Raw genomic sequence first — 27,868 nt, 5'->3', positions numbered from 1 at the left:
TTGCGCTTAACAACAAACAAACAAAACAAAACGCTCTTATATCTTTCCCACAGAGTGAGTTTTGGCGGCAATGTGTTGGGCGCCATGAACCTTGTAATTAAAGTCTGGATACGTTAGTCACTAATACATGTCCATCCCTAGCCCTCATAACATGTAAAAGTTAAAACAGAATTACCATTTATAAGTTGCTTCACTTTTCAGCAGTCATCACTAGCACTACTTTCCTGATGTTACTACATACTGATATAACTCTCACAGCTTCTAAATGTTCACACAAACGTATTTGTGAGTCATATAATGTGATATAATCTGAATAGTGCGCTAGCTGTTACCTTACTAATAAGATTCACGTAAGTGTGAAAGGTAAAGTAACGGTCTTTATAAATACATGTGTACCAATAGAGTTTCGAGAAGCAAAGTGGTGTAAATTCGTTGTTGTTGGCACTTCGCATTTCGAGAAGGTTTGTTATATTAATTCAAGTCTTTATAATAATAATGATAATAATAAATCGTAACAAATTTTGTATGGACTGAATTCCTATTCACGTAACAACATCTTGAATAATTATATTATATTTGTATTCTTAAAGACTGGGTTGAGATGTATTAATTATAATTTGATTTGTTCATGTAAATTAAACACACATGTTAATATACTCGCCAATGCTATTTTCTTTCCATTACTTCTCTTCTAGACGATTCTCTATAATAGCGTTTCTGTGTACTTGAGACTTCAGTATACCACGGTGAGGAGAGGGAAGGGTAGTCAGCAATGTTTGACTATTATCTGAGGAGGTAGGATGGTTACATAATAATGTAATAGTGTATAGAAAGAAAAAGAAAAAATGCACAGAAACTTAAAAACTTAATTAATATTGTCCATTAAGTGTGATTGTAATATAATCATCATTACGTTCAGATGTTTATATGTATATGGAAATACACAGGTTGATGATTTTCCAGTGAAAGGAGTGGAGTTTGTGACCAGACAGATATCTAACTTGATGTTGGTGAGCTTAAGATGAAAATGCGGCTCCCATTATCAAGTTCAGAGGTAAAAATGTTTAGTGCCTCGTTTAGTTTCTACCTCTGCCAGGTACTACCTGAAATCCTTCCGGGTACCACTGGTGGTGTATGTACCAATATACATAATGATTTAGGCCCGTCATGACCAGGTGGCTAAGGCGCTTGACTCGTAAACCAAGGGTCGCGGGTGCGAATCCCCGTCACACCAAATGTGCTCGATCTCTCATCCGTGGGGGCGTTATAATGTGTCAGTGAATCCCACTAGTCGCTTTCAAAGGAGGAGTAGCCCAAGAGTTGACGGTGGGTGGTGATGACTAGCTGCCTTCCCTCTAGTCTTAGACTGCTAAATTAGGGACGGCTAGCGAAGATAGCCCTTTTGTAGGTTTGCGCGAAATTCAAAACAAACAAAAAGAGCTCTATCTAAAAAAAAAAAAGTTGTACTTTTATAATCGAGATTTAGTACCTTGTTTAAACAACAGCTGTTAAGAACAGCAGATACGAAATGAAACGGAAAGAAAACTTTAACTGCTTAAGCTATAAGCTTGCTTTATATCTTTATCACTGCTTTTTTGTCTAGGCGTATAAAACGTAGTCTTACTTTGCAAGAGCTACTTGCATATGCTAATACAGCGACGTAGAGACACAGATGTGAGCCGTAATACATGGGCAAAATGTTCTCACCTATATATTTAGTTCACAGTGACTTTTCGCCTGTTCGATGTGCGATGTCACCATAATAAAGTCATATAAAAGGAGAGATATGTGTATAATAAAATTATTAAAATAGAAAAGATCAAATGACAAATGTCTCGAAAAACTTGTACTTCAGAGCGTCTAAGACAACCAAAAAGCTCTAAACCTACCAAAAAAAAATCCGAGCAAAAATGTCTTCAGAAAAATTAAGACTTTTGGGTAATAAAAGAGAACCTTTCAAATCAAACCATCGCTGCAATAAAGACTTTTAAGTCTTTGAATTGTTTGAAGTTGGTTTTGGAGACCTAAAGTGCTCACATACAGTAGAGTGTTTTGGAAAGTCACTCAAGTTCTGTGTCAAAGGATGACTTCGCCATTCTTCACGAAAGTTCGTCACAAAAACAAATTATGGTATTGGGCAGTAGTACTTCATCATGATCTTCAAATATAGCATAGGGGGAAGTAGCTCCAAGTGTAATAGAACCATAGGACTTCTTACTTATAAATGGGTTATTATGTCTCAGTATATATAGCAGAAATGTGGATAAATATGAACAAACGCGAATACCGGTTTATTATATAATCTGGATATTGTAATATCTAGTGTAAGAGTTATGTTTAAAACTTTCTTAGGTTCTTAAAAGTGTCGTATTCGTATCCATACAATTTAACCGTCTATAAATGAGAGTGCACTTGTACAATATCCATATATCAAAAATATTTATTCCACTGCAATTCTGAACTGAGTCATTGAAATCAGTACACCTGTGAGTGACTTGTTCAAAGTGTTATTGAGGTTATAGCTTTATTACAGAGGCAATTAAATAGAGTGCCACTTCAGTAGTTACAGATAACTGATTGGTGGCATAAATCCATTGAAGTATATCTTGCGCTCATTGACAAGAGATAGATAGCGCACACTGGTTCCATCTTTTGATTTTCATTGTCTTTGTAAAGAGGTTAGTGGGTCGAATTTATGTTTTTATCTACCTCGTTGTTGCGAGTGTGATCGTGTTTTCAGTTTATTGATTTGTTATTTTGTTCAGTCTTGTCTTTATTCGTGAAATGAGACGTCTTACACTTACTTTTAATAAAGTCTCCTGCTATGCCAAGCAACTGTTTTGTGAATATTTCAATATTGTGCTTCACCTGTCTTGCTAATCAGATTCAGTTGTGTTTTGCTCTTTGTTTCACAAACCATCTATAAAACGAAAGTAATCAAGAGTTTGTACCTTTATTAGTTACACATTGTTTCTTGATCATTTTGTCAGCTCACGTACATTGAGTATCCATAGCTGCCTTTTTTCGTCCTTCCAATCTTTGGTCATTTTACAGTAATGTGCCTGTCCACTACACATTATATAAAATACAACCAGATTACTAGAAAGACCGTGTAAAATATTTGTTGCTATGACAAAAAATCTAGTTAGGAATACATATTAATGACGATGGATTATTTGAAATGTCAGTCTCTATCTGTTGCTTTCTTTCTTTCATTACTTCTCTGAAATGTACTTTATGTTTCAGTATAAGTTTATTCTCATCGATATTGTTCACTCACACTGTATTCAGATACTCATGACAGTAAAACAGAGCAGTTTATCACAGGTACAAAGTACTCGATAGTATACAAATACATACATTGACTGTTGCTGTATATTATCATTGCACAACAGAAAAATAAGTGCTTACAGTTGTAGTTTTTGTGAAACACTGCCAACACAATCTATACAGATGAGAATTCAAGATTAGAGTGTATCACTCATCATTGAAATTTCAACCTTTTGGAATTGGAAGCACGACAACTCGCTGTATAAAAATGTTACAAAGTAATATTTTAACAGTACATCACCGTCATATTAAAGTACAAGTGGACTCCCCTAGAAGTTGGCAATATCATGTCCATTCAATAACATTAAAGGCTTGAGATTCTTTGTAATTTGCATAATATGAGGCTTAGAAAATAGAAAGAAGTATAACACACAATAGTCATCCTTTTCAAAAGTCTGCCTTTTCACTAGTGCTTTAGCACAGGACATGATTAACATATTAGTAAGACAAGTGGCTATCTCGCTTTGGAACGCTTGGATAAATAGTTGCAGGTCAAGGAGCACATTTTAACAGTTTGTTGATGTATGCTAAGTATTGGGTGTCATGAAACACGTGCTTTCCCTTATCATCTTCAGTGTGATAATCTTGTCCGACATTAGTAGTAAAAACTGACAATCGATGCTTTTAAAATTTGTTGGTTTAGAGCAGACTGACAGGTTGATTACCTGCTTCAGGGCAACAGTCTGTTGGCTGTTCTTTAAAGTTATTCATATTTGAAAGAATTTTGAATCTGGTGGTTGTAATCTACTGAAACCTGGGTTGCACTCGAATATTAATGATGTGCATGAACACGTGCATTAACTGTTTCTACCACAAAGTTCCAAGTTGAATTATTACAAAAAGACCCAGAGGTATCTTCACCCTTTTGAGTTGAAAAATGGATGAAAAGCTTCTAGATGCATTTAAAGTAACCAAAAACAAGAATGAAAAATCTAGCGAAAATCTGAAAAGCAACTGAAACCACAATAACAAAGATAGGCAAGTAAAGAAATTGGCTGCGCAAATACAAAATAAAAATAACAGCTGTTGAGATTGGCTTTTACTGAATTGGCCTTCATCCCAGGATAAAGTATGGTTATAACAGATATCCGAACTTAAATACAATGTTTGCAGTACAGTGAAACAGAGAATAGATTACATTAGTTAAGTGGTGTGACCATAGAACATCAGAAGACAAGAAACAGACTTTACTTGAAACGAGATACAGCCTCAACACTTTAACGTTTGGCACAAAATTAAATGTTTAAACAAATGGTATAGGACGAATCGAAAACTCCTTTCACAGATGATTCAAAAGTTTATATTCAAAACTATAAAACAATTAACAAAAGCAATTGGAAACAGTACCATTATCATATACAAGTCTAATCAAATTCAAAGAAATGGGACACCAATTATTGTTTCTCCACCTGCCCATAATAATATTATTAAAGTACTAAAATAATGAACATAAAAAGAGGTACACACAGCCGCCCAAATGACTCAAAATATATTACAAATGCACTCTGTTTAATTGCCCTTGTAATAAAGCTACAGCCATAAGAAAGTTTCAAACATGAGGGTCACAGGTGTATTGACTGATTCCCAACACTGAACTTGAAACTGAAAAAGTAAAAAAAGTATTGAATGCATAAAGACAAGTAATATGAATTGTAAAAGGAAGGTATGTAAGTAAACACATTACTAACATGTTATTAATCTGGATAGTTAGTTTCACCCGTTCACTTGAAAAGCAAATACCCGAGAAGTAGGTTAACCAATGCCCTTAAAGTAACCAAAAACAAGAATGAAGCATCTAGCAAAAATTGGTTAGTCTTTGTTCCTAGACTTATCTTAGTGTTATTTTAACAAACTGGTGTTACAAACTGGAACGCATCATTAAAAAAAAAGGTAAATTGTCCTGAAATATATAAAGCACGAAAACGCACTTATTAAGTGTGCCATAATATTTGTGAAATATAAATGAAAGTGTTTTTTTACCACTTAAATTAAAATGTTTTGCGCTCCGATTAGCCTGAATCATACTGAAATATTATTACAACAAAGTATGGCTTACTGAAATTGGTACACATTAGTTGTGAAAAAAACCTTAGAAACAAGAAGAAATGTATTTTTGACTCCCGGATTGCGGTGTTTCAAATGAATGAAATGTTTCTATATGGATGTATACGTAACCCATTATCTCTCGTCAATGGTTTATTTTACAAAATTGCTTTAATTTTTCTTTCAGTGTCATAAACAAAAGTTGTTATTCGATCAGAGGTAAAGTGATTTAGTACATTAGTTTTAGTACTACGATCTTTAGATGAAATCTATGTCAAGTGAACTTGCTATAGCACTAGTTGTGTGAACAAAAATTCAACCCTTTTATTTAATATGGTACCATACATGATTCGTAGGATTAACCTATATTCTGTGTATTATCAAAAGTGGTATGCACATAGATGAGAAAAAAAATTACAAACGCAAATTGCAAAGTTCGAATTTATGTATTGAAACTAAGAGGTAAAGATAATAATCAGTGAATGCTAAAAAACACGCTTTACAAAGTGCAAAATAAAGTTTATTATGACGTACAAAAATTACTTTACGAGTAACAAATAATAGAACTAACGATTGTGTATATAGGAGAAGATTATGAGTTATCAGTTTGAGTTGATGGTAACCTTACAAGAGCTTTCTGACTTCCAAACCCTATGGTATTTCTAATGATAAGAAATTTCCCTCTTGTATCTATAACTTTTTGGCCACGCCTAATTCTCTATCTCATTTGTTTGAGATAACACCGAAAGAACTGGTAGGGGAGTAAAAAAATCCAAAACCTTATAATAAATCTATAATCGTTTGCGAAGTTAAAATGTTGCAGAAGGGGTGAAAACGGAAATAGAATGGAGATGAACCTCTCAACTTCTTAATTTACAGAAACTTTAACCAATCAATGTACTGCATTTCAGGTACTTTGTATCTTTGTTCTTACTTTATTAGTTATCATGGAGGAAATGTGGCATGACTGTACAAAGTTTGAGAATAATTCTGAGAACGAAACATGTATTTAAAAGTAAAATAATTAATTGTATTTAGCAATAACTATCAAATGACATTAGGTTAAACAATGAAATCTCTTTTCATACCTCTACTATTCAAACGTTTCTTGCTAGCCTTCAACCTAGTTACACTTTAAAATGGTGGCACAGTGGTATGTCTGCGGACTTATACTGCTAAAAACCGGGTTTCGATACCCGTGATAAGCAGAGCACAGATAGCCCTTTGTGTAACTTTGTGCTTAATAACAATAACATTTTAAAATGTAATAAAATACGCAAGAAATGTTGGAAACAGAAATGCTGTAGTTTTATTTCTTAAAAATAATTAGTCAACATGTAATTAGACTCCAGAAAATAACACATAGATTTAATTGGTGCGATTAAGTTGAAGGCTAAGAGTGGCAACTGAAAAAGATGAAACCAGTTGTACGCCAGAAAAATAAGTCTTTATTGCATAGACAAAAACAATAAATGAAAACATGTACGTACTGAGGGTTGATTACACTTTGTAAGAACAATGTCCTTGATTCTCTGTTGCCCGCGGAATTAATTCCATCATAATAAATCATGATTAATCGGATGGCCACAGTTAGGAACTATAACACGATCTTTTCATTGTAACAAATTTCTAGAAAAAGTAGAATGTCGGTTTCAGATCACAAATCTTTAAATTACGTTATATAGACGTTTCTTTATACCAGCAAAGACTTTTGCTCCCATGAACATGTTTAAGCAGACCAAAGCTACTAAAGATAATTGTTGCTACATCAAGTGACTCACCAATCATGTGTAAGTGTAACTGCTGTAACTGAAGATTCTTCAGATATTTTGATTGAAGCTTGTAAACGGTTGAATTATGAACCACTAAAAATCTCAAGTCTTTGTTTATAAAATTCTCACTTTTCAGCCCTGTTTCTGATTTTCACACGTTTACAGTAAATGCCCAGTAATAGGAACTCTGAATCTAAAGTATTCAATCATAAATATTCTTATTAATGTTAAAGGAGTAATATTATGAGGTAAAATCATTTCACAGCTATAAACATTTATGACAACACACAATAAATTAATTATAGTGATTTTGTGTTTTTATTTTCTAGTGATTAAAAAGTAGTGATATAACTTTTTACCTACATTTAAAAATAATGCTTTAATTGTAGCTCAAAAATATACAAAATATATGTATCTTACAGCAATTACAATTACAGATGAAATTTTGAAAGAACAATAACCTTCTTAACCTTGACAATGGTGTATAACTTCCCATTTCATTTTAAAGCAGTACAGTTAATCTGTTACCATCCTAAACCCCATGAAAGAAAATCAAGAAACAGACCGGGATATTGTTGTTGTTTTTTTTACAATTTAATAATTCACTGAGTACACTTCGTGTTTCTCAACTAGAATGTACCAGCGAAAGAATGCTTCTAGGGCCCAACACTCTAAAGACTGCATAAGAAGCCTCAGACATACGACACAGCGATAATAAGGTATTCAGTACCAGACTTAATTAAAATGAAGAAACACTACAAAACACTGGGGAAGTACTGTAATATTAGTTAACAAATAGAATGTAAGCCACAAGTATATAAGTAATGCACGTATAAGTTGAATATACTTCACATACACAAAATATAGTCTAAACATCACAGTAACTTAAGTGTTCAATACTGGTGTGGCTATAAATTATATTGAAGCGTATTTTACAGATATTTCATGTTAGTTACTCACTTCTGTCTTCGATTTCATAAACAGTATTTCACCTTGCAGTAAATTAATGTGTCATTCAAATTCGTCATAAACCAAAATACACTACATGGCCAGAAGTATGTAAACACTCCTTCTACTTAGTGGGTTCGGCTATTTCAGCCACATTCATTGCTAACAGGTGCATAAAATCAAGTATTCAGCCATACAAACTCCATAAACAAACATTGGCAGCAGAATGGGTCGTACTGAAGAGCTCAATGACTTTCAACATGGCACTGTCACAGGATTCCACCCTTCCAACAAGTCAGCTCGTCAAATTTCTGCCCTTCTAGAGCTGTCCCGGTCAGTTGTAAGTGCTGTAATTGTAAAGTGGAAACGTCTAGTAGCAACAACAGCTCAGCCACGAAGCGGTAGGCCACACAAGCTCACAGAACGAGAACGCTGAGTGCTGAAGCGCGTAGTGCGTAAAAATCGTCTTCCACAGTTGCGACACTCACTACTGAGTTCCAAACTGCCTCTGGAAGCATCGTCAGCACAAGAATTGTTCGTCGGGAGCTTCATAAAATGGATTTTCATAACCGAGCAGCCGCACAAGCCTAAGATCACCATGCACAATGCCAAGCGACGGTTGGAGTGGTGTAAAGCACACCACCATTGGACTCTGGAGTGATGAATCACGCTTCACTATCTGACAGTCTAAGGGATGAATATGGGTTTGGCGAATACCAGGAGAACGCTACCTGCCTAAATGCATAGTGCCACTTGTAAAGTTTTGTAGAGTAGGAATAATGGTCTGGGGCTGTTTTTTCCTAGTTTGGGCTAAGTTCTTTAGTTCCAGTGAAGGGAAACATTAATGGTACAGCATACAATGACATTCTAGAGAATTGTGTGCTTCCAGCTTTATGGCAACAGTTTGGGGAAGGCCCTTTTTTGTTTCGGCGTGACAATGCTCCCGTGCACAAAGCGAGGTCCATAAAGACATGGTTTTGCCGAGGTTGGCATGGAAGAATTTGACTGGTTTGCACAGAGCTCTGACCTCAACTCCGTCAAACACCTTTGGGATGAATTTTAACGCCGGCTGCGAGTCAGGTCTTCTCGCCCTACATCAGTGCCCCACCTCACTGATGCTCTTGTGGCTGAATAGGAGCGAATCCCCGCAGCCATGCTCCAAAATCTAGTGAAAAGCCTTTCCAGAAGAATGGAGGCTGTTATAGCAGCAAAGGGGGGCAACTTCATATTAAAGCCCATGGTTTTGGAATGAGATGCTCAACAAGCACATGTGGGTGTGATGGTCGGGTGTTCACATACTTTTATTCATGTAGTGTACCTTCATTTTCTCTTGTTATTGATAAATTAATAATTCTAACTTTCACAATAAAGCCACAATGAACAGTATCTTCGGTTTAGATTATCTGAAAAATCCCTAGTTAATTCATGCTCTCTTAAATGTTAATTTCAAATTAAAAGTATCCAATCAAGAAAATGTTTTAATCTATTTCATAGTATTTCCATACTTTGTTCACAGGTTTCGGAAGCTACCATTAAAATTATTAACGAGCTACACAATGGGCTATCTATGCTCTGCCCACCATGGGTATAGAGACCCCGTTTCTAGCTTTGTAAGTCCGCTGTGCTAGGAGGGACAACCCAAGCGCTTTTAAAAAGTGGACTTTACTTCTTCAGGGGCAAACTTATTTTGCCCTTGTAAGTAAGCCCCCTTCTCTGTAATATTGATCGATTCAAGCCATTTTTTACTAAGTCCATGTTAGCTTTTTCTGCTCGTCCTCATATATATACATATAAGTTTTCTTTCTTAAGGAAAATATTTCTTTTATCACATTTTTCGCTACTAGTGGTTGTATATGGTACCACTCTGAGGAATAAAAAAATACAGATCTAAAAATTTGACCTAAACCATAAATGTTAAGTAACACAAAACAATGAACTTGCTTGAGACCCAAACTCCACCACATAAACCTACTCGATGGCGTATTTTGAGGACACTATTCACTATAACTACTTGACAGCTGTCAAATAGAGACTTTTGCTCTCATGATCTCAAGTTTATATGCTATATTTATAGGTACATCATAACGAATTTTATTTGTGAAAAAAATATAAATACCTATGTAAGGTGCTTTCAGTTGAGTTATTCCTCAAGAGATAAAGTAGCATATCGTTGGTGTTATCAAGAAGTTCGCAAATGTACATAAAATATCACTTTACATATGAATTTCAGTAGAATTTGTAATGTTTGCCGATAGGGCTTAAAATCAATAACACTTTGATATGATAAAACTTAATAATTTGGATGTGATTATGCTTGCTTGGGTAAACAAAACCTTTATTTTAATATATTAAAACCTTTCTTTCTGGAACTAAATCTTTATATCTGTGGCACGCTGCTTTTATAGACACATCTTTTTATACTATTTCGAAATGAAAGCACCATGGCTATTTATTTTTGTGACGATACACTCTAAAATCCGAAAGATGTTATGTCCGTATGAAGATAATAATTCCAAAACGAACTACATAAAAGTTTACACCATTTCAATCACAATTATTTATTACTGTTAAACAAACGTGGCCAAAATATGTGGAAAACTGTTTTTGTGTTCGAAATAATAAATTATTGTGATTTAAGTGGTGAATGTTTTTTATTTTATTAAATAGTACAGAATACATGAGCAAACCAAATCATCTAACTGCGGTTTCAGTGACTGTTTTAATATTTTTGTGGTGATATAAAAGTTTACGAGTGGGATTGTACTTACCCTCACAATAAATTACAGAGTTTAAAACGTTGGAATCACGTTGTCATAAAAATGCGTTTGTGGAATTTCATGTAAGGATGTAAATATTTCTTACTTTTTTAAAAATGTTACTGATCAAAGTTTAAACAGTTGTGGATTAAAACATCTTTCTTAACTCTATAGGCCAGGTGGTTAAAACATTCGACTCGAATTCTGAGGGTCACGGTTTCGAATCCCCGTCACACCAAACATGCTCGCCTTTCAGCTGTGGGGGCGTTATAATGTGACGGTCAAACCCACTATTCGTTGGTAAAAGAATAGTCCAAGAGTTGGTGGTGAGTGGTGCTGACTAGCTGCCTTCCCTCTAGTTCTACACTGCAAAATTAGAGACGGCTAGCGCAGATAGCCCTCGTGTAGCTTTGCGCGAAAATCCAAAACAAACCAGTTATAGTAGTTACAGAAATCGGGTCAAAGGGAAAACCACTAAAAAAAGTTCATATTAAAACTGAAATACATTTTGAAATATAAAATTATCTTACTATTATAATTCAAAATGAATACTGAGCTGCAATGCAACGAGACTTACCAGTTTAATTAACTTGCAAACTTTGTTTTAATCTTAAATAACGAAAACATTATCAAGCAGATCTTTCTGATTTAGTAGTGGTCGCGTAAGTTACATATTTGGCACGAAAGCGTTAACAGCTGCGTTTCTTCGTAATGCAATTACTGTGGATAACAGCGTTGTACGAAATTCTGAAACAAATAATTATTGCGTACTTTTGTATTTTAAAAAAAGTTACATTTGTGAAGGCAATCTTCTTCAAATGAAGAATCGTTATTTTTAATGATTCTTTTGAATTAAATAAAGAAATTATTAAAATATAAATGGTGCACGGAAACATAATCTGTCTTTATAAAAAAAATGTATTTTGTCTAGATTGAAAAGATTAAACTTTTGCAGTTATTTATAACATATATTAAGAAATGTTTGGATTTTCGAAGTTATGTTAGCCTTATTCAGTGAAAAATCCAATTAGCCAGAAGTTGTTTGTGGTTATCAGACTCAAATTTAGTGGTTCGAGTCCCCTCGGTGGACTCAGCAGATGGCCCGATGTGGCTTTGCCATAAGAAAACACACACACTCAAACATTTAGTAAAGAATCCAAATAAACAAGTTGTTTGAGGCCATCACACTCAAGCTCTCAGTAAAGAATCCAATTAACCTGAAGTTGTTTGTGGTTATCACACTCAAACACTCAGTAAAAATTCCAATTAGCCAAAAGGTGTTTGTTCCTATCAAACTCACCTTCTGATAAAGGCGAAACTAGCTATATCCTACATTCTACAATCTTGAAATAATAAAGTCACGACCAGCGTTTTTCTTCAAGTAGAAGTTATTATCGCCCCTTTTCTGCGAAAAAGAAAATGTTAACATTGTTTCTGAAACAAAACAGGAAATGATTTATCTGTTGTCGCGATTGTTGAAGGGGTTGAAAAACAAAAAAGAACTCGTCATGAGCTATTCTAACAAAACTCCAAATTCGAACGTACTGCTCTCTTGAAAAATACATAAGTTACACAAACATAGTTACACTTGTAGTAAGTCCAAAGAAAACAGAGATTATTTTCGAGGAGCGTTTTTCAATTTCAAAGTTTTTAATGGTCTTTTTTTCTTTTTCTTCCCTAAACTTGTATTTCCCTTCATTGTACATTTTCAAATATTTCTGCAATTCTACTCAATGGTTATGTGTGCTGTACGCCCTAAATGGGAACTAATAAGCTAAAGAAAAGCCAGGTAGTCTACAGTACCCACCACTGTTAGTTTGACAGAATAATGGGATTTAACCATCATCCTTATAAAGATTAGAACATCATTTATTTATGTCTGTAACTTCTACAAATTACAGACCAGTAGATCAATGGTCTAATCACTGGGCCAGGGCCAGCTTTTACCAACATGTAATATATTCTTGTGTCAGTGACTGCGTTTTCACAGTAACAAACAATTATATACACAATTCATTAAGCGTAACACATCAAAGCATTTTAATAGTCATTACAGTTGCCTGTAACATGGGAGCTGTAAAAAATGTGCTTCACTATTTGGCTTCACGACCGTCTAAAATATATATTTTTTTTCATCTTGGGTTGTTATTTACCTTTAAGATTACTAGCAATCAGCTATTTCGGATAAACTTAGAACAAATCATTCAAATACCATAGGGCTTAATCTTTAAATTCACGAACGCCAGTCGCCACATGTGATGGACGGACATGGTGTATTATTTCTAGTACCTAGTTGCTTTTTTTAAATATGGTTAATTTTATAAATAAATAATGTGTATTTTTCTACCCCTTTGTATCTATAAAAACACAACTTTTTTTTTTTGTCTATGACGAAATTGTTAGCACATTCTCTACAATTTTGTCGATCGAGAAAAAGCTGTTGGACACCACTTATTTAAATAATACTCTAGACACACGTAACACACTTTTGCAACATAATTATTTGGTAAAGTGGTATAATACCTTATCAGTCGTTGGTTTCTGTAAATGTTAACGCCATCAGTTACTTAGAATTACACGTCTCTATTTCAGGATCTTGCCGTGGTAACTGTTCGAAGTCCCCCCCCCCCAGTGGCAACTTTGATGGTTTATAAAGCTAAGATACCAGTTTCGATACCCGTGGTGAGCACAACACAAATAGCCTGTTGTGTAGATTTGCACTTGCCAACAAACAAACACAAATCTTCGAAACTAGACTAAAACGGAAAGGGAAAAGAAGTACTTCACGTAGAAATAAGGCTTTACGTCACGAATTTACTTCCAAGTATTCATTTCACCGACAGCCGACCTGTCTGACTTCACGCACTTCTTGAATAGCAACATTTTCGCAAGAGTTCCTTTGGTATTCCAAGTGTTTATAAAAACATACAAATCACCATGTCACGTTTTGTTTGAACCAAAACTATTACAACTAAGCTTTAGGTCTAAAACTGCATTTAACGTCAGTACAGTCTACAAGTTTCGCGAAATTAATCAACAGCGCAAATAATGAAAAAGAAGAAAAAGAATCGTGTTAGTTCTTAACGCAATGCGTTTCGTTTTTCTTACTTTACATGTATATTTACATCATTTCTTAAAGAACCAAAAAAGCTATTTTAATTTTTCCTGGCGCATTAACATAAAAAAAAGACAATTAATAGAGTATTTTCCAGTTATAAAAACATGAAAATAGTAACCCAATAAAAATTACCAAGAATATAATTCTTCGTGGAAGGAAATAAACAATTAAAGCTACCGGTATTTTCAAAGTTTTCACGCGAACGATTACGTAGCGATTTTTGGAAAAATGACGTAAAAAATACACACTCGTGTTGAAAAAGAAGGATTGTAAAACAAGGATAAAACTAGGCTGAGGGTATTGGAGTTAGTATATGATGGATTAGTCTTCTAGAAGAACCGGGGTTTTGAAGGATGTAATAAATTTTCTCCGCTGGAAAGAAGTAGTAGCACGATGAGTTGATAGGAGGATCAGAAAGCAAACCATGAAATGTTACATCATACAAAGATGGCTGATTTGGTCAGGTCGCCCACATTTAACTGTATATAAAAATGTTGCTTGAGTAATGAGCTGGGATATAGCGCTCCAGTGAAGCTAGGTAAGCTTTAGTTCGCTGTAGCAGACAAAGCCATTAATCTTTGTCCTCGCTAGGTGACAGGCCCTTCTGTTGCCTCGACACACGATGGTTCTCATTTGTCATTTTGGCCTGACGTCCTGGCAAAGATATACTGAAGCTTTACGAGTAGAAAGTTTCTTTTTATTAAAGAACACCAAGAACAGGATTTATGCCCTTATATCTACTACACAGGCACACATTGTCTACCTTGCACCTGTTATATACTTCACTATTATAGCTCCCAAAGTCATCTCCACGACAATTTGATGGCTTTTATATATTTAGTAGTTAATGTTTAATGTGAATACAGGCTTTGTTTTTAGCATTAATTCAGTGTTTTAGATATATTATCTGCACATAGACATTTTGCACGCACTCTATTTAACAAAATAAATTTAAAAAAATAGATGGTTAAAGATTTTTTACAGATATGACATGCAGTGTTGTAGAGAGTAATTTTTTTATTGTTGCACATATTCCAATTACAAATATTTATAATAATCTGTATTACAGAATATTGTAATTGCCGTTACTGATCCTTTACTGAAGAATAGACATTTTGCACGCACTCTATTTAACAAAATAAATTTAAAAAAATAGATGGTTAAAGATTTTTTACAGATATGACATGCAGTGTTGTAGAGAGTAATTTTTTTATTGTTGCACATATTCCAATTACAAAGTTACTGATCCTTTACTGTTTGTTGTTCTTTTTTAACACTTTTAGTTCGCAACTGATATTACAACATGAACAAGACATTAACGTAACATCTTAACGTTTAATTTATCTCCTTTAAGATCCCTTTCTACAAAGACCATATCATAAACAACTCCACAGATAATGAGGTTTTTATGACAATATACCTTACAGTGGCGTTAGTTACTTCTTGTCACACTTCGTGACTACTTGGCCACTGTAATCTTTATTCGTTTCCAAAACTTTTATCTTTGCTAATGAATTCCAGCCTCATTTTTAATTACCGAAAGAAACTTAATCGTAATTTAAAATATCTACCAAACAAATATATTAATAATGATTATTTAAATAATAACAATTTTTAATTGGTTGCTTTCATTAAAAAATACTACTACGTACAACTAGTTATTATTCATCATAATGAATTAATCTGGTTAAACGACATTTTGTATTTTTGGATAATTCCTGAGCAGAATGAAAGTAAATAAAGATGTAATTATATTTTCAATCATATTTTATTTACTGATATTTTGAACAACACATGAAATATGCACCTACTTTACCAGATTTTAAATAATAAATTTAGATTAATAATAGAGAAAAGTAGATATTCATAATATAATTTTGAGTGTTTAATGCAGTGGGGAATTTATTTTGTAAATAATGAAAATGTTTATGTCTGCATCACCATGTGTTACACAACATTGTGGGGTTATTACCTCGTCAGGAACGAGTAACTCTAATGTTCCATTATTCATGAAATTTGATGATATAAATAGAATCTAGATCACTAATATGTCTGCCATATCCTAGCCAGCCTTGTCTTGATATTGACGAAAGGCCTCGGCGGCACTGATTATAGCAGGTGTAATGAGGTTGATATATTGTAGCATATTCTTCTTTACTTTCACTCAGAAGTTCTTAGAATTATGCAAGTTGTCATCTTATGAGAGATTACTGCATAGGAAATTTCAAGGACTTGTTGAATCAGTCAAATGATGTATTTGCCCATCTTGTATTACAAGTGCCTCATTGATTTCTTTCGTCTGCAACGAGCTACCATGATTTGTATACAAATGAAAATGGCCCGGCATGGCCAAGCGCGTTAAGGCGTACGACTCGTAATCTGAGGGTCGCGGGTTCGCGCCCGCGTCGCGCCAAACATGCTCGCCCTCCCAGCCGTGGGGGCGTTATAATGTTACGGTCAATTCCACTATCCGTTGGTAAAAGAGTAACCCAAGAGTTGGCGGTGGGTGGTGATGACTAGCTGCTTTCCCTCTAGTCTTACACTGCCAAATTAGGGACGGCTAGCACAGATAGCCCTCGAGTAGCTTTGTGCGAAATTCCAAAAAACAAAAAACAAACAGATGAAAATAATTACGTGTATTTCACCGAAAGTTTCACTGAATTGCTTATAGATGTATTTCTAGATATATGGATTTTCTTATGTTAATATATTTAAACGGGCATTAGATAAAACTCTAAAGGAATGAATAACTTCAAGATCAGTTTAACTAAATATATTTCATCGCTTTGATAACTTTGCTTTGTCTGCTTGAAATTTAGCACAAAGATACACAATAAGCTATGTGCGTTATGTCCAGATCTTAGCATTATAAGTCCATAAACTTACCGCTGACCCACCAGCGAACTTAACACATATCAGTCAATTATGATATTAAATATAGCAGAATCTTATGAAAGAAACTTTGTCAACAATTACTCAAAATGTGAGGTTTTTTATTACCAAGTTCATTTAAATGTAAATGAAAAAAGTTTCCTAGTGGATCAGTGGTAGTTTCGTTGACTTACTATGAGTAACTTTGTGCTGAGAAACACATAGTAAATGAAAAAAAAAGAAGTAATTTTAAGTATATTTCATGTATTTTGAGTAAGATTGAAGTTTTATTTAATTTTTACGTAATGATTTTGTTTACTTCCTTTGTGTACAAATGTATTTCACAATTTTCAGTAATGAAATATACCTTACTTATCTGTGACTGATCTAAGCAAGGCCCAGCTAAAATAGGTTTTCAGACTAAATGCTGAGATCAGGAAGATAAAATAAAAGCTTGATTGATTTCCTATATATTTCTGAACACTATAATTAACAGATAGCAAATCAGGCATCTTGATGGGTGGCCATAAAACATTAATCATAGCAGTAAATATTGGTAATAGGCTGTTATGCGAATCACCTTTCAAGATTTACTCATATTTGAATATGAATACTTAAACGAAATTCGTGTCAAAAAGAAAATTATTTTGAACAATAACTTAAGATGCGCTTAATATAGTTAAATTGGTACTTTATATGAATCTGTATTAAATACCACCATATATCGAACTTACCTTCCTGCAGCTATAGTTTCGACTTACTGCTCTGAATGAAAATCTCAGAAATGTTGTTTATTTGTTTTTGAATTTCGCGCAAAGCTACACGAGGGCTATCTGCGCTTGCCGTCCCTAATTTAGCAGTGTAAGACTAGAGGGAAGGCAGCTAGTCATCACCACCCACCACCAACTCTTGGGCTACTATTTAAAAACGAATAGTGGGATTGACTGTCACATTATAACGCCTACACGGCTGAAAAGGCGAGCATGTTTGGCGAAACGAGGATTCGAACCCGCGACTCTCAGATTATGAGTCTAGTGCCTCACCCATCCGGCCATGCCGGGCCAATAGAAATGCTGTACATTTTTAATTACTAAGTTCTAGTCCACCTGCTGTGCCATAATTTCCTGGACATTAACTTCAAGTTGTTTTCTGTACCTTAGTACAGGAATACGGAGTGGCCATCTTATAATAAATTTTATCAGATTGTCCAAGTTAAGAATGAACAGCACTCTATGCATGTTGTCTGTGTTTCTTTCTTTCTTTTTAAGTTCATTCTCGGTTTATTTCCAGTTCTAATGAAACAGAGGTTCCGTGCAGCTATAAGAAAATAAAACTAAGTGTTTGTGCTGTGGATCCAAACCGGAAATTTTTGCAGTTGCATCCTGTTTTGCTTTTGTGTCGTCGTTTAAATATAGTATCCACTAAATCCTGATCTCGAACAACATGTAGGACCAACTAAAATATAGTTTACCAACAAAACACGCTACTGGATTTGATCAAGGAATATCGTTTCATGTGAATGGATCATGTACGGTGTCATTTGATCAAGGAATATCATTTCATGTGAATGGATCATGTACGGTGTCGTTTGATCAAGGAATATCGTTTCATGTGAATGGATCATGTACGGTGTCGTTTGATCAAGGAATATCGTTTCATGTGAATGGATCATGTACGGTGTCGTTTGATCAAGGAATATCGTTTCATGTGAATAGATCATGTGCGGTGTCGTTTGATCAAGGAATATCGTTTCATGTGAATGGATCATGTGCGGTGTCGTTTGATCAAGGAATATCATTTTATGTGAATGGATCATTGCGGTGTCGTTTTTCTGATGCAAGTAAATTTCTTAACATCATCTCTTCCTTTGTTTTCACATACAAAACTTGCTAATTAAACCCTTGGATCTCTTGCTATCTTTGAATCAGTAGTTTTACTGAAGAGTAATACCATTCAGTCCAATTTTATTCACACATGCCTGAACTTGGTAGTCAGTCCTGTAACTTTAACAAAATTGTTGTTGTCTTAAACGTTTTTGAAGTTTTGCATATAAATGGATCCCAGAAGGTGCTGGATCAGCCAAATGCTGAGACTTAGAGACCATGAGTTAATCGAAGCTTGATGAAGTTGTATTATTCAACTAAGTTTAAACGAAAGACTCTCATCCAATGATTTGAAGTTTATTTCTTTATATCAAAAGAAAATAAAAACGAAATGTATTCGTCCATAGAATATATAGTAATACGCAGATGTAATCACAACATACCATCCTTTCTAACAGTTCATGGTAAATATTACTATTCTAATTGAAAGAATTATTAAGCAGTTGTGTTCTCTTGCTCATTTAAAATGTCTTAAAATTAGATATGCTGTAACAATTATTCCTCCTTTTAACACTGAATGTATGAATTGAAGTTCCCAAAACTATTCCAATATTCTTAATAGCAAATATATTCTTCTATAAACTTGGATGATATTAAAAAATTACATAACTTTTGCTTTTTTTGTTTCCGGTTAAGTAAAGTTAGATTATGTAGCTGAACATTTGTCGATGATGTGAAACAGAACAAAAAAGGGGTTGTTTCTTCTCAAGTACAAAGATAAACAATGGGCTATATGTGCTGTGCCCACCACGAATATCGAAACCCGGTTTTCAGCATAAGTTCTCAGACTCATCACTATGCCACTGGAGAGGGCTTCTCATGAGGAGCCTAAAATAAGCATTTTCAACTATTATATGTATAGTGAGCTTAAAACTGACACCATGTCATATGAATACAAAGCTGTCATTTATCCTTAACCGGTTTTGATGTAAACTGGACTTTTAATTGTGTTGAGCTTTACTTCTACTACAATGTTTCCAAAGAAAAGATGACTGTATTCTGTTTGTATTCATGTAAAGCTATATAGTGTAGTTTACCTTAATATTTTTGTGTACGTACAGTGCACTTGTAAAGTGTAACCGCTTTAATTACAGTGCACTTGTAAATTTTGTAACCGCTTTAATTAAGCAAATTGGAATTGCCTCCCAGCCGTGGGGCGAAGATTCGTTGGTAAAGAGTAGCCCAAGAGTGGGTGGGTGGTGATGACTAGCTGCCTTCCCTCTAGTCTTACACTGCTAAATTAGAGACGGCTAGCACAGATAGCCCTCGAGTAGCTTTGTGCGAAATTCCAAAACAAACAAACCACTTACACCAATATAAGATTTTACTTATAAGACGTTTACCTACCAACTAGATCCTGTAAAACTTCCTGTTCATTGTAGCGATGAGTTAACCATCTGCAGGTCTTTGATAAGGCATTTAACAATACAGCCATGTAATACCATTAACAAACACTAAGCATAAAAACTTTGATAAAACTAGAACCACTGTAAATATTTTAGATATGTGATATTTGTAATAATTTATCTTCTTTTTTTTTTTTGGTGTCCCTGGTCAATCAGCGGTAATATTAAGGGGTTTAAACGTTAAAAATCAGGTTTCGATATCTCAGACGAGCAAAAACAGATAGCTCATTGTGTAGCTCTTTGCTTAAGAACAAACAAATCCTTTGTTGTTTTATTCTACATTTTCGGCAAAGTTCTCTATTTAATCTGTGACCTCTGGCCAATAAATTTCAAACAACAGCTCTAACTTTACAAATGAGTGTCCTATTTTCATATGGCCCGACATGGCCAGGTGGTTAAGGCGCTCGACTCGTAATCCGAAGATCGCAGGTTCGAATTCCCATCAAACATGCTCGCACTTTCAGCCGTGGGGGCATTATAATGTGACAGTCAATCTTTCTATTCTTTGCTAAAAGTACTAGCCCAAGAGTTGGTGGTGATGGTGATGACTATCTACTTTTCCTCTAGGGACGGTTAGCGCAGTGAGCTTTCGTGTAGCTTTGTGTGAAATTCAAAAATGAAACTAACAAAACAATCCTATTTTCAAACCTGAATCTTTCAGTGAACTTAAGTAAAGGGTCTTGCAGTATAGCAAGTGTTCAATGTCTTATAATGTGAAGGAGTTTTGTAAATAGTTCTGTAATATACACATGCGTGTAGCTTAAATGGTATTTAGTGTGTCTAAAAATTAGCAACAGCTCCCAAGGCTACTTAGAAATATATTTTGTGATTATAGAGCCACCTGCAAGAACTAGTTTAATTTAATGTTGTTTTTCTTTTTAGAAAAAAGCATGCAAATATAACCAACGTACATGGACGTCATAGATCGAACTACGTTTCCTTAATAAATAGCCTCTGTGCTACTTTGGAATACAAAGCAAGCAGTGATTATAAAATTGGGTAAGAATGAGATACCGACTAAAAATATGTTGTTATTGTTTTAAAATCTCTACCCGTGAAATAATAAGAATTCTTGAAGCCTGTTGTTTCATCTGAACACATGATTTTCAGAAGTTCTCAACAAAATGCCTTCTCTGCCTGTGCATTACTGTCTTCTATAAAAACTGTTTCTATGTGACTTGGAACGCCGACGGAATATGAAAGAGTACTTATTGAAACACCCTTCAAAAGAACCGACCATGTTCTCCTGAGTTCGCTGGGTTTGGATTGAGCGAAAATTAAATATTTCAGGTGACGTGGAGGCGAGCCGCTGGGGGTCTATTGTGAAAGAAACGCTAGTATCTCCTCAATAAAAGACGCATTAGTCCTGAGGCTATTTCAGCCATGTGCAGAATGAGCTTGAAATTATATGGTACGAGGGGAACGGACGACGGTGAGGGAGGAAGCCAGATGACAACATGCAATCAGTCGCCCTATAATGAAAGTCTTGACGATGCTTTGTGCTATAGCCGTGTCAAATAGGATTCATCCCGGTTATCCGTCTTCGAATAATAGCCCCCCCCCTTTTTCCATGTACATGTTTCGTTCAGAAGCATAAAATAATTGTTACAACCGCACAGAGAGTTGTTTCTTACGGAAAAATGAAAATTTCACGCCTTTCTGATCAAAATGAGACTAAATACCCACCTGAACGATGTTTTATAATCCAGGTGATTACATATTACAACCGATGAACTAGAAATACTCAACTCTGATAACACATAATAGGAGTCAATGTTTTACATAACTAATAATTAAAACTACGTTCTGTGTATATATTGCACTGGTGAATTAAAAATGGATAACAGATTATCTGCTTTCTTAATGTGCTTTAATTTCTCGGTTATTTTATAGATTATAGACTTACTCATGGCGGTCTATGGTCGTGAACAAATAGTATTACTTGTTTGTTTTCAAATTTCGCACAAAGCTACTAGAGGGCTATCTGTGCTAGCTGTCCCTAATTTAGTAGTGTAAGACTAGAGAGAAGGCAGCTAGTCATCACTACCCACCGCCAACTCTTGGACTACTCTTTCACCAACGAACAGTGGGATTGACCGTAACATTATAACGCTCCCACAGCTGAAAGGGCGAGCATGTTTGGTGCGACGGGGATTCGAACCCTCGACCCTCAGATTAGAGTCGAATGCCTTAACCCACCTGGCCATGCCGGGCCTAATAATATTGCAGTATACTAACAAGTTTCAGAGTGATGCCATGTTTTCAGATAATAGCATATAATTAAATCAAATAACAAATACTGAAACTGTGAGTGTTTCGAGCAGTTTGTAAATGCTCACTATTATAAATTACTTTATAATGGGAGATGGCAGTTTTGGAATTTATAAATATTTATTGATAAGAGAAAACTAAATAACATTTGATAATTGGCGTTTATTTTAATCCAGATACAGTATTTTATTTGTAAATAAAGAATAATAGTTTCCGAAGATAGAAAGGGCGAATAAAATAATTGCCCCACTACCACAACCATATATAAAATACTCGTTTATTGATTATTTTTCAATCATCCATTTTGGCCTCAAATTTCGTTACTCTGTATTTTATAAATATTTCTAATATCATACTAAATTTCTATAACTTTAATTCGAGTATATCAAGGTGACCATTTTCCCAGACATTCGCAACTGATTGATTTAAATGAATAACGTAGAAACGTTGTCCTTGTCCAGTTCCCGTAAGGTTGAGACCATCTTTGGGTTTATTGTAGCTAGAAAATTAATATATTCTGATAACTTGTCTGACATTCTTATGGAGATATAAAGTTTCATAACATAAGCTTTGTACTGGACAGGAAAGTTTTCTTAACTTGGATATCATTACGATTAGAGTATAGTATTATATTGTGCCTAACTGGATTAGTAGCTTCTTGTTCAAGTTTTCAAACGAATCATACTTTTGCCGGTTGTTATTCATTGCCACCTTTAAATCACAAATTTGTTAAAGCTAATAAAATCTTCTTACTTAAAGAGTGTTTAGTGTCACTTAATATTAGCTTAAGAAATAGCGTAAGTAATGTTGTTTGGTATGGCTGTACCGAGTGTATGTGGATGATGACAAGAAACTGTTAATTTAGATTCCATGGCATTACTTTTAAGGACATTCCTTACAGTGTTTTAAAGAGGAAATAATACCACCATGCATTTTAAAGAATCTGTTTGGTTCTCTAATGTAAATGTATGTTACAAATAAAGGGTTGCGATCGTAAAGCTAATTTTGGTTACTTTCAAGTGTCACTTTCTCACTTGTTGTAGGTTGTTGGTGTGCATTGAAAAAAAAGTCATTATATCTAATTAAACATCTTAAGTATGAAAAAGAATGTACGGCCAAAAAAGGATTGATCGTGCAAACTAATGGAATGAAATCAGAATTGACTGCCAAACTGGTAGCTACACTTATAACATTGATAAAAACCTCATAACAAATATTCATTTATCAGTTAGCTAGGCCGCGTTTTTTTATTTCACCCACCATAATGAATCAAGTTGCTTGCTCAATCCTTTTTTGGTTGCACCTTTTTTCACACCTAAGGTGTTTTTGATTAGATATATAATTACTTGTTTTATCTGTAAGAGAAACTTAGCTTCTTAATATATAATTACATTGTATATTTCGCTCATGTGCACTTTATTCTAAGTAAATAAGGTTATGTGTGATTTTAGAGAACATTCACCTGACCAAAGAAACAACACAAAGTATATGAAGCTCATTTACGTTATTCTTCTGAAGAAGAGAGATCCTAGTTTATGTTTATGTTTATGTTAGTTTTATTTCAGTGCTTTATTTTAACACTCTTTCGTTGCAACCTTCAACTCAGCTTCCTTATTCGTATTTTGTTTTATGTGAAACGTACCAGGTGTTTCTTTTCCTTTTAGTTTAAAAAGGTAAACATTTCATGTTAAGCGAATTATTTTGTATTTGCATACGTAGTGTGCTGATGATTCCCTTTGAAAGGAAGTATTCGCATTCTTATGTTACTTACACATGCTCAACGTTTGTTTCCCTTAGTTATTTTTATACTTGCAGATGGCACTGCTAGAGAATTCCATAGATGTGATGTGTTTGTAGCATTGATACAAGAATACCTGGAAGGTATGTCATCTTACATGTAGAATGATTTGATAATGAATACACTTTGCAAGAGTTAGCCTTAATTTCTGTGTATATATTGGTTAATTCTTCCATATAGACCTCTCCCCTCCTGCCTAGAAAGAAGTGATATTTTTTGTTACATGCACATATATTTCCTGATTTGTATTTGTTCGTGTGTATTTATTAAATGTCACTGTGTTTTTATTTAGACTAAATATTTTTATTTGTATTCAGTCTCACCCTTTAATTCAGTGAGGTAGGAAACTCAGATTTAATTCATGATAAATATTCCACTATTGTTCCGATTAGAGTGGGTACTGTTCCTGATAATACCATATTTGACTTTTGATCCACTAGTGCTGCAAGAATCATTCACTTAGCCACCAGATGAGTGATGGTGGAATCTTTGAGGCGTGACCATTCCAGTAGACTGCTGATCTCTTCAGAACAAAGAAACAAGAATACCTTTACTGAAGCTTCACGTTTGCTAGTGAAATATGGCTATGAGGAGGTCAACTGTGGATGCATATCCACAGAACCATGACTGTCTGCTTCCAGTATATATCTGGTCATTGAACTCGGTGGACATGTAACACTGGGAGAACCATCTGTTTGGTTCAACTTATTATTAGCTAGTGCGTCCAGAATAGTTAAGAAAAACCAAGAATCAGCTAGGCTTCCAGTATATATCTGATCATTGAACTCGGTGGACATGTAACACTGGGAGGACCATCTGTTTGGTTCAACTTATTATTAGCTAGTGCGTCCAGAATAGTTAAGAAAAACCAAGAATCATCAAGGCTGACCTTACCTCTTCACAAGTTAGTTGGGTCATTTGGAAAATTAAGCTTTTCTTTTCACCTTCTGTATTTCCGCTAGCACTTGATCACATTAGGCTACAGAAGCACAAACCAATAATGGCATCCAATACCATTAAGATATACGTAATATCTAAATATAGATCCAAAGAGTGTATATAACTTACTAGGAAAGTTCCAGCCCAGCTTATTGTGCAACTAGAAAGTACAATAACAACAGTTGGCTATATGTATTGATGCTCCCTGTGTGAGGCAGTGGAACTAAACATACCAATCTATTGACATTCTTTGGAATGATGAAAGAGGGCTTTGATAGGTTTTCTTAATTATTTTGGCATGTTGCTGCCTAGTTACGAAATCATTGGACCAAATTTTACTATTAAGTTGTGAATCTAGCTGTTCAAAAAAATTATTTGCAGTGACTAATTGAAAGGATGTGCCATGCTGTGGTTGTGGTACATCAGGGAGTTATTATTATCAATGCATATAAGGTCTTTACAGCGGACCCAATTGAAAGTAACGTCCCTGAAAGAGGTGTCTAGACAGATTTAATTAAGTTTAAGGTGGTTTTCTCTGTCTAACTTTCCATAAGGCAGAAAAGCAACAATATTTTGATTGTTCATAATCTTTCAATGTAGCTTCCACTAAGAAATGTCAAAATCACACAAGATAGTCGTTGTTCCTGACGGCCTCTTATGGACCATCACAACTGTTCAAACAAACTTGACATACGTTGATTGATGCTATAACCCAAGAAGATAGCTGGGAATAGGTTTCATTACTGATGAACATCAAATACAAGCCAGTATTGGACTGCGATACGAGAAGTATATAATTTACTGTGACAGTCTTAGACAATGGATTCTAACCAGTAGGAAAAGATTAAAATCAGAAAATGTTATGCATAAGTAGTGGATCTACACAAGTTGCACTTAAGATTTGGAAATGTTCAATTAATGCAAGTCACAAAGATTTCCTGGGTTAAGTAGTGAATTTAGATAGTATTAAAATGAGTCTTATGAAGACTGCAGCTGTTTGACACTCAGATCAGGTCACGAAAAGAGAGAAGTGTGTAGTTTCTATGGATTTGCCTTATATTACCAGCAGTTTGTGGATAATATATCGTCCATCGCATCATCGTCTTTGTGTAAGATGGATGCGTATTTAAACTAGGATAATGACTGTGAGCATATCTTAAAGTTATTATAGTGTACTTTATGTGATGCACTACTATTTCAGACAGAATCACAAATTCTTAATTGATTCCAGTCTTAATGCTATTGGTATCAGAGCTGTACTTTCACAGGTATAGAATGACAAGGAACAGTTGGCATATAAAAAACCGAAGAAAGTGGCAAAAATAGTTTTAAATTATCAACTTCACTTGTGAATGTTGCAAACCTGAAGACTTGGATCAAGGTGTTTTTGGCTATGCAGCAATCACAAGCATAACAGACAAAAACATCAGCTGGAAGTGGAAGATGGTATGAGTGCTGTGCTCTCTGTATGGAGGAGAATGTGAAATCCAAATGGTCATACTAATCTTGGTTTTGTGGTCTCTTTCACAAAAATCCTGAAGTTGTTTTTTATAATTACAAAATTGACAGGTACCAATTCACGTTTTCAATTGTATTTGCTCCAATTCAGAGAAGCTGAGTGAATATTGTGGTGCCTATGTGTTTTAGTTTGTTTTTCTTAATTTCGCGCAAACCTACTTGAGGGCTATCTGCGCTAGCTGTCCCTAATTTAGCAGTGTAAGACTAGAGGGAAGGCAGTTAGTTATCACCACCCACCGTCAACTCTTGGGCTACTCTTTTACTAACGAATAATGGGATTGACCGTCATATTATAACTCCCACCACGGCTGAAAGGGCAAGCATCTTTGGTGCGATGGAGATTTGAACCCGCGACCCTCAGATTACAAGTCGAACGCCATAACCCACCTGGCCATGCCGGGCCCTTCTAAAGAGATTATAAATCTATGTAAATATATAAATAAATAAAAGAAATAAAAAATCTATATAAATAAACGTTAATATTCGTGTGTTTCTGTTTCTTATACGTCTCCACATTTCTTGTTTAATCAGCACCAAACTTGACACTATGATACAGGATGACACGACGAAGGTCACTGGGTGGTGATTGAGGCCTTCCTCTAACTTCATATCTAATTTTGGAAAAATTGCCAATGTCGTATATCCCTCAGCGTTAGAATGAACAATGTAACAACTATTGCTATAATTCTTGAAAACAGTATGTATTTCTTTCCGGTATTGGCTCATTTATGTATCTTTGTAGACTTTGTTGCATTTTCAATGTCTATTGTGTTAAGAAACAAATAGAAGCACAAATTTCTTATTCTTTGTCACAAATGAGTTTTTTATTTCACCCGTCCAGCTAGTACTTCGGCTATTAAATAATAAATATTATGAAATATTACGGATAAAAAAGAATTACACCACACATGAAAAAGGAGAAAAGAAGAAAACATACGAAATTTTGTTTGTGTGTTTTCTTAAGGCAAAGCCGCATTCAGCTATCTGTTGAGCCCACCGAGTGGAATCAAACCCGTGATTGTAGCGTTGTAAATCCATAGACTTACAGCTGTACTAGCGAGGAGTACGAAATTCTAACAGAGAACTAATTACTTGCCCAAGATCACAAGCTCTATCACTTAGATCGATTCTACAAGGTTGAACAATATTTAATGTGGCAATCCAGTAAGAATCTTTTATTTCTCTATTAACTTCAGTTTCTAAACTCATTTCAAT

At 34.7% G+C, this 27,868-nt stretch overlaps 1 long non-coding RNA gene across 2 annotated transcripts in view; it reads left to right on the top strand.

Annotated features, from left to right (window-relative positions):
• The window catches only part of LOC143246278 (uncharacterized), a 52,829-nt gene extending 25,699 nt beyond the window's left edge, over positions 1-27,130 (top strand). Inside the window, exons 3-5 of one of the 2 annotated variants that reach the window (XR_013025896.1) lie at positions 696-795; positions 24,214-24,279; positions 24,637-27,130. This is a non-coding gene — a long non-coding RNA (uncharacterized LOC143246278). Of the gene's footprint in view, positions 1-695; positions 796-13,441; positions 13,583-24,213; positions 24,280-24,636 lie in introns of those variants that run through there. The other variant, XR_013025897.1, reaches the window with a different exon arrangement.
• Positions 27,131-27,868: the final 738 nt, after the last annotated feature.

Source organism: Tachypleus tridentatus, chromosome 3 (genome assembly GCF_004210375.1).
Source record: "Tachypleus tridentatus isolate NWPU-2018 chromosome 3, ASM421037v1, whole genome shotgun sequence".
Classification (NCBI taxonomy): Eukaryota; Metazoa; Arthropoda; class Merostomata; order Xiphosura; family Limulidae; genus Tachypleus; species Tachypleus tridentatus.
The sequence above is the reverse complement of the archived record's forward strand: the minus strand, read 5'-3'. Positions and strand labels throughout refer to the sequence as shown.